A 13,881-nucleotide genomic window follows, 5' to 3' on the forward strand; every position below is an offset into this window, starting at 1 on the left:
CACGTCATCATGAAATGAAATCTGCTGTGGACCAGAGAGACCCCTGGCTGTGTCTTGCCTTCACCAGGCACATTGACTCAACAGGACAAGTGCTTGGGATCAACCATACGTATTTTCCTTGCAGTCAGGGAGCCGTCGATCTTAAAATCCCAGTACCTATTAACTTGATGGGATCCTTTACAGCACGCTCCCATGGGGCCCTCTGTGCAGAAAGACACGATAGGGAAACCTGTTCCAAGTTACTGTGGGCAGACTGTTGAAATCGAGCCCGGTTGCAGTGGCTGAACACTCCCCAGCCGGCCCGCGGTCGGACTCCGGAATGTAGTAGTCGTCTTTTCTCCAAAATCAGGCTCAGAGCTGGGGATTTGAAAGGCTCTGTCTCCTGCAGACAAGTGGCTACCGGTCCCGACCTGCAGAGAGAGGAAGTTATCCGCCTCCAGGCAACAGGCGTTGGGTGTCAGCCTCTTACTGAAGACATAAGTGAAATGACAGGTGGTTAACAGCTCACCAAGTAACACTGGCCTGTGTCCAGTATTCACTGTGAATTAGGAAGGTTTCAAGACAATTTTAAGACAAAAGGCAGTTTTTGTCTTTCTTCATACATTTATAAACAAACATAGGGGAGAAATTCTAAAGTTTCCAAGTCAAAGCATCTGAGGTGTATGGAGAAAATTTGCTCATCTTAAGGGCACAGAGGAAGGAAAAAAGGGGTCTAAATAAGTTGTCATTGGAAAACGATGACAATGCTATTTAACAAGATGCCTTTGAGTTTAAAAACTGAAATGTCTGCCCTACATTAGGGTACAAGAAACAATATTTAATTAGACATTTATGAAACGTGCTGTGAAGATTTCCAACAGAACTTTCCATTTGCTAACATAGACATTAATGAGTGATATAAAACACGAGGAATGTGACTTGCTGGTTCTATAAAGTGTGCCATGTTGATTTTCTGTATGATCTGCTGTAAGATATGCAGAGTTATGGTCTGTTTTGACTAATGTACTTTCTCACACAGGGTAGTGAGGTAGAGGGTGATTGGGAAATAGCTGGATTGAGACTCCACTTTCTTCAACCTGTTGGTGTGACTCACCCAGGGTTTGTGGTCAGCAGTGGTGGGAGCCAACTCTTGCTAGCTTGGGCAAAGAAGGAATGTAGCTCCTAGCTGGTGGTTACACTGGGGGACCAGTGAGAAACGTGAGCAGGGCAAAGGGCATGAGGGTGCATGTGGGACACCCTGCTGCTGACTTTCCCTCAGTCCCTGTGGGCAAACCCCAAAGGGCCCAGCAGATATTGAGACCCTCCTTAAAAACACAAGCTTTGGGTAAGAAGGTCACACACCAAGCCTCTGGCTTCCAGGGAACAGGGGAGGAAAGACGTCCCCACTTGGCCTCCATTATGGGAGGCATGGGCTACTGTGCCCTCAACACTACACACAATGGAGAATTCCACATAAAGGGGAAAGAGGTTTGATTGATGGATGGCAGGAAATAGAAAATGACCAACATTCCCTGGAAGAATTTCATTACAGAGAACTTTGAAAATGCTTTAATAGCAAGGATTGGCTGAGAAAAACTAAGTCTTCACAGAAAACTACATTATGTACATTATATGTATTAAGCACTTTAGATGTTCAGTGACTATTCTGATGATTCAGCTATACCACCAGGAGATGCCTGGTAGACCAGATGCCTCTCCTTGGCAAGCGAGCTGAACACAGATTGGAAACTGAAAGGTAGTGAAGCTCTAATATCAAGATGTGGACTTGAGGGGACAAGTCTTAAAGGAGGGTGGGCTCCTATGGTGATGGGGTAAAGGATTTAGAAATACAAAACAGCCCTAACACTGAACCCAGGCTTAAAAAACATATGCTTATGTAATGGACATGCTTCATGCAAACCAAAGAGAACAGAGGAATGCAGGTCAGGGGGACAGTTCTTCGGGAGGCTGCAGACAGGTGTGTATAGTGCTGCTGGGCCAACATGCCCGACCAAATGCTCCTTCCCCAGCAGAGACCACGGCGTATGTGAGGAAGTGTAAGTGAGGAGCAGCCCGGTCTGGAAACAGCAGAAACGCTGATGTCTACCTGCAGGGGAGGCCAAGCAGTGGGTTCTAGCAGGGCTGAGCACTCCACCTCGAAAGCAAAGTGGAAGTAACATTGAAAATGCTAAATCTTGAAGAAAATACCATTTTCTTGGAATAACCTAATCTTTCAGGGTGTTGTTGCTGGATACAATGCCGAGATTGGTGAGCCTCTGTTAAAATAAGGATGGGTGAACATGAAATCACTTCACAAAATTAAGGCAAATTGTCCACCCACCTGTTGGGCTGCACCCCGCAGGCCTACAAGGTCTGTGCTTGCCCAGCTGTAAGACTGAAGAAAGAGCCGGGAGTCAGCAACAGAGACATCAGTGGTTTAATGGTTGGGGAGCTTACCCGTCTGAGGCAGCGACCTGGAGCAACACCCCACCGTGTACGGTGGACTGCGGGCAGGACATGAGTCTTCGCTCCCCGTGGGGGGAGGTTACATCAGGTAGCTCATTAGTTACCAGGGAAACCAGCAGAGGGGCACGCCCCTCACTGCTCCTTTGATAAGAACAATCACCAGCTGGGGACTGAGGCAACTACACAGGACGGTCACTCAGGTGAGTAGGTGTAGGTGATGCACGCACTGGTCAGGCAGGGGATGGACAGAGAACAAGAGAACAGCCATCTTGAGTGGCCTGACCCTACCTCACCCGACCCTCTTCACATAGGCTCAAGTTTTACAGCTGAGAGGGGCCCTTGTGAGCGCAGTGATCAGAATGGGACGCGGGAGAGTTTGGTGTTGATGAGGCACCAGAAGGGTGTGATAGGCCCGGGACGCAGATTTCTCTTGGGATTGGCTAACCTGGTAGGGCATTGAATTGATGACTCAGACACACAACATCATGTTTCTTTTTTTTTTTTTTTTTTAAATATTTATTTATTTATTTGGTTGCACCGGGTCTTATTTATTTATTTATTTTTATATTTATTTTTGGCTGTGTTGGGTCTTCGTTTCTGTGCGAGGGCTTTCTCTAGTTGCGGCGAGCAGGGGCCACTCTTCATCGTGGTGCGCGGGCCTCTTCACTATCGCGGCCTATCTTGTTGCGGAGCACAGGCTCCAGACGCGCAGGCTCAGTAGCTGTGGCTCACGGGCCCAGTTGCTCCACGGCATGTGGGATCTTCCCAGACCAGGGCTCGAACCCGTGTCCCCTGCATTAGCAGGCAGATTCTCAACCACTGCGCCACCAGGGACCCAACATCATGTTTCTTAATGCTCGTGGGAGAGGCATGACAAAAAGAAGGTTGCAGGATGAGAGATGCACTTTAATGAATAGAGACGGGGCTGTTAGTGAGGAGAGAGCCAATTCTAGGCTCCCAGTGATGGCAAACTCACCTTGAGGTCTAGCAAATGCACTTAGTGCCCCTGGCCTGTGTTTGCACATCTACAAAGAGTAGCACTTGGAACAGATAACTTGTTCTCCTAAAGCTCTGCATTAATAAGAGGCCTTCCTAGGAATTCCCCTCTGGGCTGGCCTGGTAACCCCATCCATCTTCTCCCTAACCAACCAAGTGGCACCTGGGTAAACTGCAGTGAGATGTAGCTGCCCATTCTGTGAACTCTTAGGGTGAGTCAGGGCAATCAATTACCCAGGAAAACTCAGGCACCTCTTCGTCTGAGGGCTACACAACTATGTTTACTGACTTAAGAGTAGTCTTGACTGAAGGAAGAGAATTTCCTGGGTTGTCCTATACTTACCAGGACTTTTGAGTTAATGGAGAAGAATGAGATATTCATAAATAATTAAGGAAATTCAGGACAATGAATCAGGTTCTATGAAGCTTCTTGAGGGTTGTAATCAAGGAACCATCAGTAGAGTCCTTTACCTTTGAATCCTCAATACTCTGATCTGGTTGGGAGCTGAGCATACTTTCCTTTACTTGCTGCTGCCCATGCCAGGCCACCCAGCCAAACACTCACATCTAATTGTAGGACAGCTGTTGAGTTTAAAAGGGCCGATGCATGACTGCCCATCCCTTCCTCTCCCGATCTCAAAACCAATCAATATATAAGACAGGATATGGGGGACTTCCCTGGTGGCGCAGTGGTTAAGAGTCTTCCTGCCAATGCTGGGGACACAGGTTCGATCCCTGGTCCAGGAAGATCCCACATGCCACAGAGCAACTAAGCCTGTGCGCCACAACTACTGAGCCTGTGTGCCACAACTACTGAGCCTGCGTGCCACAAGTACTGAAGCCTGCTCATCTAGAGTCCATGCTCCACAACAAGAGAAGCCACCACAATGAGAAGCCTGCGCACTGCAATGAAGATTAGCCCCGACTCACCGCAACTAGAGGAAGCCCGCAGGCAGCAATGAAGACCAAACGCAGCCAAAAAAAAAAAAAAAAAGACGGTATGGGAGCAAAATGTCTCTACTATTTCTGATGAAGGTGAATAGACAAGGGGTATTTGATCAGCACCAAAGGGGTTTACCAAGGCTTCTTCCTAAAAACAGCCAGACTGCCCATGTGTCATGTGTGGGTGTGGCCTCAAGACCACGTGGTAAAGAGACAAAACAACCAAGTACCCTGCAGCTCAGAAACGGGAAGGAGGGGAGGAGCTTAGCAGGACAAGATCGCATCCCCTCCCGAATCTGTCAGTTGGTTAATTCTTCCCTTGAGGATGAGTCCTTCAGGGGTGGAAAGAAAGACCAGGAGGCTCACTTGTTTGGAAACAATTACGGGGAGATGGAATTCCCACTTTATCTGCCTTTTGAAGGATGAACTTGGCAGATGGAAATGATAAGCTCAGTGTCACTGTAAAGATTTAAAGAGATGATCTAGTATATAAAACTCATCTAGCAAAGTGGCCGGCACACAGGGAGTGCTCAAAAATATTAACTTTCAATACGGTCACTGTATTATGTAAAAGATTCCCATTTCATTGTGCTTCTCCTGTTCCATTGGTTTCAACATGTTGTTAATAATTCTAAATAGCAACCATATTGTCTATTTGTCTGTCATTACTAGGATTGGAATTTGTGGCAATTAAATGGATATTACATTGTAATATTTTAAAAAGTCACTTGAAAGAGAGATGAAAATTTAATATATGTCATTTTTGGGGTAAATGTTCAGAACATAGTCTCACTTTGTGCATATCCAGGAAATCAAATTTACCAAGGTGAGCAGTTAATAGCCAGAAATGTTGTGGATTGAGTTTTGTCAGGAAAATTTTGAATCAAATAATACCTTTTCATAACATGCATGTGTTTTTTTTTTTTTCCTCCCCATTCTAGAACTATTATTACTGGACTATTTGGTTTTTAGCAATTTTATCATTCTGTTTCTTATAAATGAGAAAGATAAGACCAGTCTCATTCTTAATTCCAACATGAGTGTAAATATTATCCCATCAAGACTCATCTTTGGGGATGAACAAAAGTGGTTCCCAGGGTGGAGAATGTCAAGGACATTTTGGAACCCTTTTTGAAAATAAATTTGTTCTCTGCCCCCAAATGGACAAGGCTTGTGATGTCAACCTTATGTATATTCTCACGTCCTTGAAATGTATTAGAATAACATTGACAGTGGGTAAGTCATGGGCATTATTATAAATAATTAGATGCAAAAACTTATAAGTAAAACTAAGGATGTGGAGAGCTCAGAAAGAAGAGAGAATACGGCTGCAGTTTTGCTATTTTCCCTGTCCCGTAGAAGTCACCAGTGTGCCCTGCCATGGCCTGGGATACTGCTGTCTTCGTGTTCCTCTCTGGAGCCCACAGTTTTCCATATCTATTCAGTGCCTTTCTGTGGCCAAAATCACAGGAGCAGTATGAGCTTCTCTATTTCTTCATTAGAAAATCAATCAATCAATCAATAAACAAACAACAAATAGTTAAACAAAAATTTAAATTGCAGGAATAATTTGTTCTCTATTTTGTTAAATGCTCAATCTCCAGATACAGATGCAGACATTTCAGGACCTCCCTTCCAGTCCGAGCCTCCCTGACTCCCATTCTTCTCATCAAATGCTAAGGAGAAGGGAGCAGTTGGTGATGAAGGCCAGAGGGTCAGCTCAGCCACACGTCAGGGTTGAGGCCATGGCGCCTGCAGAGCCATCTCTGCCCCTCGGGTTATTCCGAGAATCTTCACCCCTCAGGCAGCTGCGATCCCCTCCCCAGCCTCACCCGGTGCACAGCAGCCAGAGCTGAGGGAGGTTGATTTCGGAGCGCTGAGAACCCCCATGTTCCTCCTCTGAGTCTCAGCCCCATCTAAAGGCATACAGAGACCCCTCCTGCACCAGCTTCAGGCAGCTCCTGGGGCCTCCTCTCAACTCGGCCTCCTCTTCCTGGGGCCCCATCTCAGGCCTGCATAACCCAGTCCATCAGGAATCTTGCTAAGTCAGTTTAGCCAGAATCCCCCATCTTCGATACCTGACAACCTGGCTGCCCTCAGGACAATCTACCACCCTTGAGGTTTCCTTGCAGTGATTTTCCCCATCCTGCTCTTTGGCTATAATCCCCACTTGTCCTTCCTGTGTTCAGAATGAGCCCAATTCTATACTTAGGTCCTTTCCCTCATTGCAATAGTTCCTGAAGAAAATCCATTTTTACTGCTTTAACTACAGTCTGATTCTGTTTCTGTTTAACAAGGATAGGTCCAAATATCCATCCAACAGTCAGTATCTCTGAGCTCTCTCTCTCTCTCTCACACACACTATGTATTTGCAGTAGCCAATGATAAATGACAAAATCATTTTTATGATACAATGATCCTATCATAATGATAAAAATCACGAAGTCACGCCATCACCGCCATGACACACAACACCAGGAGCTCCATTTCCTCTGTCTTTGTTTGGTTATTGATAGTTAAATAAATAGCAGAAGGAAAATAAAAATCCAGCTCACACCTTCCCTTGCTGGATTGACAGGGCTGTTATACACAAAGGTAAGCAGGAAGCTCCTGAATGCCTTCCTATGCAGCACTGTGACCCAGACACCCAAATACATAAGACTAAGAAAAGGACTAAGTGTTTTTTAATTCTAAAGCAACACAAACTAGTATATATAGGATGGATAAAGAACACGGTCCTACTGCATAGCCCAGGGAACTATATTCAATATCCTATGAAAAACCATAATGGAAAAGAATATGAAAAAGAATGTATATGTATGTATAAGTGAATCACTTTGCTGTACAGCAGAAATTAACACAACATTGTAAATCCACTATACTTCAATAAAATTTAAAAAAAAAAAGTCTACAGCGGCAACTTCATTCTGTTCATCGCCATCCGGGCTCAGGTTTCTACTTGCAGAAGAGTAAAGACCAGTCCTGCCAAGTGTCTCCCGGCCCCTCCACACCTTCCTCGGCTCCTTCAGATGCCCTGCGTGCTGCCCCCGCCCACATTCCAGATGTTTTTCTCAGCCTCGTCCATCCACCCACCTTAGTTAATAGATTTGGAGACGTCTGTTTGGACGAGCATTTTTGAGAGAAACATGGATTCTTTCTGAAAGCTTCCAGACAAAGAGAAGTTTACCGTTCTTTCACTTGTTTTGAACTAATGTTGGACTTCCAGAGAAGTTATACAAATAGTACAGAGTCCTGTATGCCTCTCACCCGGCTTCTCTGGACATGAGCCCCTTACACAAACACAGTCAACACAGCCAGGGTGTGACAGTGCCACACCATTCTCTAAGGCACGGTGGTGACCTCTGCAGGCATCATGGCGGTGGGTGTATCAACACCAGGAGACCCTCGGGATGCCCTGCTGAGAAGGCCAAGCCTCATTCCTGCAATATTCTTGCCCATAGCGTCTATCATACAGAGTGAAGTAAGCCAGAAAGAGAAAAACAAATATCGAATATTAACACATATATGTGGAATCTAGAAAAATGGTACAGATGAACCTATTTTCAGGGCAGGAATAGAGATGCAGATGTAGAGAACAGACGTGTGGACGCAGTGGGGGAAGGGTAGGATGGGATGAATAGGGAGATTAGGTTTGACATAAATACACTGCCATGCGTAAAACAGATAGCTAGTGGGAACCTGCGGTACAGCACAGGGAGCTCAGCTCGGTGCTCTGTGACGACCTACATCGGGGGGAAGTGGGGGAGGGAGGGAGGTCCAGCAGGGAGGGGACACATGTATACATATAGCTGACTCACTTCATTGTACAGCAGAAACTAACACAACACTGTGAAGCGATTTTACTCCAATAAAAAAAATTAAAAATAAATAAATAAATAAATAAAAAATAAAAATAGTACAGAGTCCTGTATGCCTCTCACCCGGCTTCTCTGGACGCGAGCCCGTTACACAAACAGTCATCCCAGCCAGGGTGTGACAGTGCCACACCATTCTCTAAGGTACGGTGGTGACCTCCGCAGGCATCACGGCGGTGGGTGTATCAACACCAGGAGACCCTCAGGATGCTCTGCTGAGAAGGCCAAGCCTTGTTCCTGCAGTACTCTTGCCCAAAATTCATGGCATCATTGCAACTATGAGAAAATGTTGGATAAACCCCAACTGAGGGGCATATTCTATGAATAATTGACCAGGGTTCTCGGGTTATGTCAGGAACACGAAAAGCAGGTCTGTTAGTCTGCTCAGGTCACCACAGCAAATTATCACTCACTGGGTGACTTCGACATATGAATGCGGCGGGGCTGGGGCGGGGGGGGCGGGGCTGGGGCGGGGGGCGCGGGGTTTGGAAACACAATCTACCCCATAACGAGGCAGGAGCGCCGGATGCAACCTGGGATCCTGGACTGGGTCCTGGAACAGAGAAAGGACACGGGTTGAAGTGCTGGTGAAGCTCACATTCTCATTAGCTGAAGTCAAGAACACTTTGACATTATCCATTGCACGTCCCTTAAAAAAAACTTACAAAGAGGAATGAGCCTAAGGTATCAGAGTCAGGTAAAATTTTGTGCATGCCAATCTCACAAAGCTTAAAAGGACTGGTGATTAAAAACATTTCTGAAGAAACGTTTTCAGAAGGGAAATAAAATATTGCAGATATCTATAGAAACATTTGGTGGCTTTTTAAGAATGGGCCACTTAAAAGGAATTTACTAACATGAGATAGAATATATTATTACTAGTTGAAAGAAAGATAAAATGCATTCCACATTCCACCCTGTAGAAGAAAAGAGAAAAATGAAGCAAACCAGAGAAAAAGGGTTTGTACCCATAAATAGCTGCTCAAAGCTAGATGCTACATAAGGTGATGGGAATGCAAATAGCCTGGATTCAAGAGTGCTTGAAAAAGAAAAGAGGAGGTGCCTAGGCTTTATCGCAGACAGCTCCCTAGAAAAGTAGAAAGAAGCTGCCATGTTGGCCAAGAGACATAATTCCTGGCCATTGTCAAGTTCCCATGAGCTACAAATAGGCAGCCCACTTTTTGGAAGATTGAAATAACTATTTTTCTTGATTCTGAAAGTAATTAATGTCCATTGCAAACAAAGAAAATTAGCAAACACAGAAACATAAAGAAAAGAAGCATCCCCAATTCGATAACCCACAGATCATCTCTGCAAAGCCCTAAATTACATTACATTTCCTTCAGACTTTTTGTTTTGTTTCTGTCTATCCTTATCCATATTATATTGAAGAGATCATACTATTCTGTAGCTTTTAATATAACAGTATATTATGAACCTATCTCCATGTCAAAAAACAGAGATCCTCATCTTTTATTTTAAAGACTACACTGAATTCCATTATAATGCTATACAATACTTTATTTAACCAAGCCCCTATTTTGGGGGGTCAAAACTAATTTCTCACTATTACAAACATTGCAAAAATGAGCATCCTTAAGTAAACACTTTTTTGCACATTTGTCCAATGATTTTTTGGGGTGAATTCCTAGAAATGCAGTTATTGCCAGGTATGCAAATCTTTACGTCTTTGGAAAAACAGTTGCCAAACTCCTCTCCAAAAGCTTGTACCAATTTATGTTATCACAAAACGTATGAAAACGATTTCTTTCCCATGTTTTTCACCGTAATAGATAAGATCATTTCTTAAACCTTTGCTAAACCAATGGGTGAAAAATACTGTCTCTGTTTAATGTACAAAACTTTAAATTTGGTCACTAGTGCATAGCGATTTCTTTACATGTTTCACTGAAGTTCATATTTCTTCTTCATAGATTGTCTGCATATGTCCTTTGTTTTCCTAGTAGGCCACGTGCTTTCACTATTTATTCTTGAGTCCTTTACGTATTGAGGGTATTAACTCTTTGAGTGTCCTATCGTTTGCAAATTCTTTTCCTGGGTTGTCAAATGAGCTGCCTCAGCCAAAGGTTTCTGATTCACAGAAGTTTGAGTTGTCTTTAGTTCCCGTAAAACATACTGAAAATATCTGTTCAGCAGAGCAGTTACCCCAACACCACGGAGACATCTGAAGGACAGGGGCCTTTACGTGCCGGGGGGCTTGTGGTAGAAGAGCCATGTTCTGGAGGCTGAAGACCCAGGTCTCCAAACTGGCTAAGAATCCTCACTTCTCATGATTAGGGGTGCAAACAGCGGCCCAGATCTGTAACTCAGCATCCCTCATGGCACACGGTGGCCGGAACCCCCATCTCCGGCCTGTGGGACTCCTGGACGGACTGGGGTCTGCAGTCTGCAACCCATTACATGCGTTCCTTTCCCCACCTTGCTCAGGACAATAAAACTAAGCTGCAAAAACCAGATGAAGAATCACATGGTTCGGTCAAATCCGGTCATCTGCACAGGAGCAGGAGGAAGGCCAAGAAAATGCCTGTTTTCTTTGCAACGCTCTGGAATGCTTCTCTCCGGAGACCCAGGGGGCCGGCCTTCCCGGCAGTTTCCTGACGAGGTGGCCCAGCCTGGCCTAAGACGACCTGCATCCCAGAGAGGTTCTCGGGACAAAGGTGGGTCTCTGATCTGGGGGATGCCCAGGAGGAGCCGAGGGGCCCGAGTGGCGTCCAGGGCTGGACCCCCGGCTCAGACAAGCCGGCAGCTGCACATTTCCTGGCCGCTGCCTGGGGGACGCTGGGGACCCTGATGTAAAAGTCTGCATGCTAATTGTCAGAGAAAGGAAACAGGACTCTTGCTGTTCAAAACCAAAGAGCCATGGAGAATTTGACGTTAGAATTTGATCAAAAACGACTTTCCTCGCAAAGAATGCGTTTCCTCAAAATAATAAAAGTGTAGACTCCCCAGCGTCTCAAGCCGTCTAGACGGAGGTATCAGTGTGGCCCTGGGTGCACGTGTCACTTTGCTTTACTGTCCAAACCCTGTCTAGGAGCCCAGGCCCTGGCCGGAGACAGAGCCTGTGTGAAGGGTGCCCTGGGCCGGCAGCCTCCTGGGGGTCTGCCAGCTCCCCCCTCCTTCCTCAGGAGGAGCCCCCGGGACAGCTGGCCTTGACCCAGCACACTTCTCACACATTTCCCCAGCATCCAGCTGGGTCAGGGTGTTCGAATATTTGTAAATCTGTGAGACCGTAATTTGTATTTCCCTGGTAAGTGAAGTTGAATATCTTTTATTATTGTATTTTGGTTATTTGAATTGCACCTTTTCCCACTTTTCTCTGGTTTATTGTCCTCATTTGATACATGAGGATGTAAGGGCATTGATCTAACGGGATTGTGTGTCCTTCCCCCTCAGGTCTTGGTGTGCTGCCTTGCACCTTGGACATTTGATCAGCTTTTCTACCCACCATCCCTCCGAAGACGGTCTTGGGTCTGTGTTTCTTCCAGCTGAGTCGTCACTGTGGTGTATGTGGCTGCACTTTGGGAACATGTCAGCTGCACCCCGAGAGGCCGGATATAGACAGTGTTGCCAGGGCCGGAGAGCTGCCCCAGGCTGGTGGTCACACTGGGGCCTGACCACCCGGATTCTCGCATTCACTTGGGCTCCATCACCCAGAAGGAGCAAGTGAAGCATGGCTATTACGTGCTTAGGGGCAATGTACCTGAGGATTTCCCATCCCTGCTCACCTGGGCAACCCCAAAGCAGAAAAAAAAACCCCGCAGGGATCCCTGCAGGTGTGTGTGGGTGAGAGGAGCCTGGGATGCTGCCTGGCACAGAAGGAAGGAGGCAGAAGGATGAGCCCAAGGTCAGTGCCTGGATCCTGAGTGGGGCTGAGACAAGCTCGGTCTCCTTCCTACTTTGCTTCCGCTGGCCCTGGAGGCAACGCTGCTCCTCCAAGTGGTCATCTGCTTTTAACATCAACAGCTAAGTCAGTTTGTTGGCTGTTCCTGTTTCTGACGCTCTTTAAGTGAACCATGCACGTATAAGGCTGCATTTACTGCCCTTCTGTGCACTCCCCCAGCTGCTGTCTTGGCTGGCTCCCAGGTGGTCCTCGCCATCTCCCCATGGTCCTCACCATCTCCCTCATGGTCCTGAACATCTCCCCCGTGGTCGTGATCATCTCCCCCGTGGTCCTGACCATTTCCCCCATGGTTCTGACCATCTCCCTGTTGGCCCTCACCATCTCCCCCATGGTCCTGACCATCTCCCCATGGTCCTCACCATCTCCCTCATGGTCCTGAACATCTCCCCCGTGGTCCTCACCATCTTGCCCTGTGGTCCTCACCATCTCCCCTGATGGTCCTCACCATCTTGTCCTGTGGTCCTCACCATCTTGCCCTGTGGTCCTTACCATCTCCCTTGATGGTCCTCACTATCACCCCCATGGTCCTCACCATCTCTCCCATGGTCCTCACTATCTCCCTCATGGTCCTGACCATTTCCACCGTGTTCCTCACCACCATCTTGCCCTGTGGTCCTCACCATCTCGCCCTGTGGTCCTCACCATCTAACCCTGTGGTCCTGAACATCTCCCCCTTGGTCCTCACCATCTCCCTTGTGGTATCTGGCCTTGTCTGGTCTCTGATGACACCAGCAGTCCTCATGGGAACATCACTTTCACAGAGTTCAGGTATTGGGGATCTGGATACTTCACTGTTTGTAAAGCTGTAAAAAATAATAATAAGGCAACTTGCCTTAGAAGCTGCACTTATTAAAATGTTCACAAAGTCGTACCCAAAGGCCAAAGTCTGAAGTCACCACACTCACTTTCACAAACAGAGAAACCTGCTGGCCACTGCTCACCACTGCAGCTGACCACGAACCAGACTCCTGGAGAAGCTGCTGGAGCCCCTGGACGGATGTCCCACGTGAAACAGGCTGGGGGAGGCGCTGAGTTCCTCGTGGACTTGGGGAGAAAACAATGGGTGTGAGAAAAGCAGTGTCTCCATGGCCTTACACACATTGCCGTGTTATCCATCGGTGAAATGAAAGCAGGTAGGCAGAGGCAGGATGTCCGTGCTTTCATCCTCGAAGACATCGCTGTTTCAGGCACCACTTCTCCTGAGAGGTAGAGCTAGCCAGTTTGAAGGCCATCGGCCTGATTCAATTTGTAAGTCATTGTCGACTTAGGGGAAGTCAATAAAAGAGGGGCTGTCCCTATTGTTTGTCCCTTCAGGGCTCCCCGTGCCAAATCTTCTCCAGATCCAAGCCATCAGAGGGTCTTGCCTAGCAACTTCCCCAGCCGTGAGTGGTCCTTGGATGGGGCAATGAAAAGACATTTCCTGTGCCGTGTGGTGTAATACGAGCTGCAGATTTCGCAGGAGCTGCAAGCTGCAAGGGAGGAAACTGGAGTGCCCGGAGACAGCGCGCAGCAATTAATCATCGTAGGATGGAGCCTGTCAAGGCCCTTTCTGGGGCTGGTGCTGCTGTCAATTACAGCCAGCCCTGCACCATCTGTAATTGTTTAAAACATCACCCGTACCAGGATCCACGCTTCTAACACTTACGCTTCATTTACGCCTCCCAAAGAACACTCCAGAATACACCACTCGGCCACGAGGCT

This window comes from Balaenoptera physalus (genome assembly GCF_965194825.1).
Source record: "Balaenoptera physalus genome assembly, chromosome: 3".
NCBI lineage: Eukaryota > Metazoa > Chordata > Mammalia > Artiodactyla > Balaenopteridae > Balaenoptera > Balaenoptera physalus.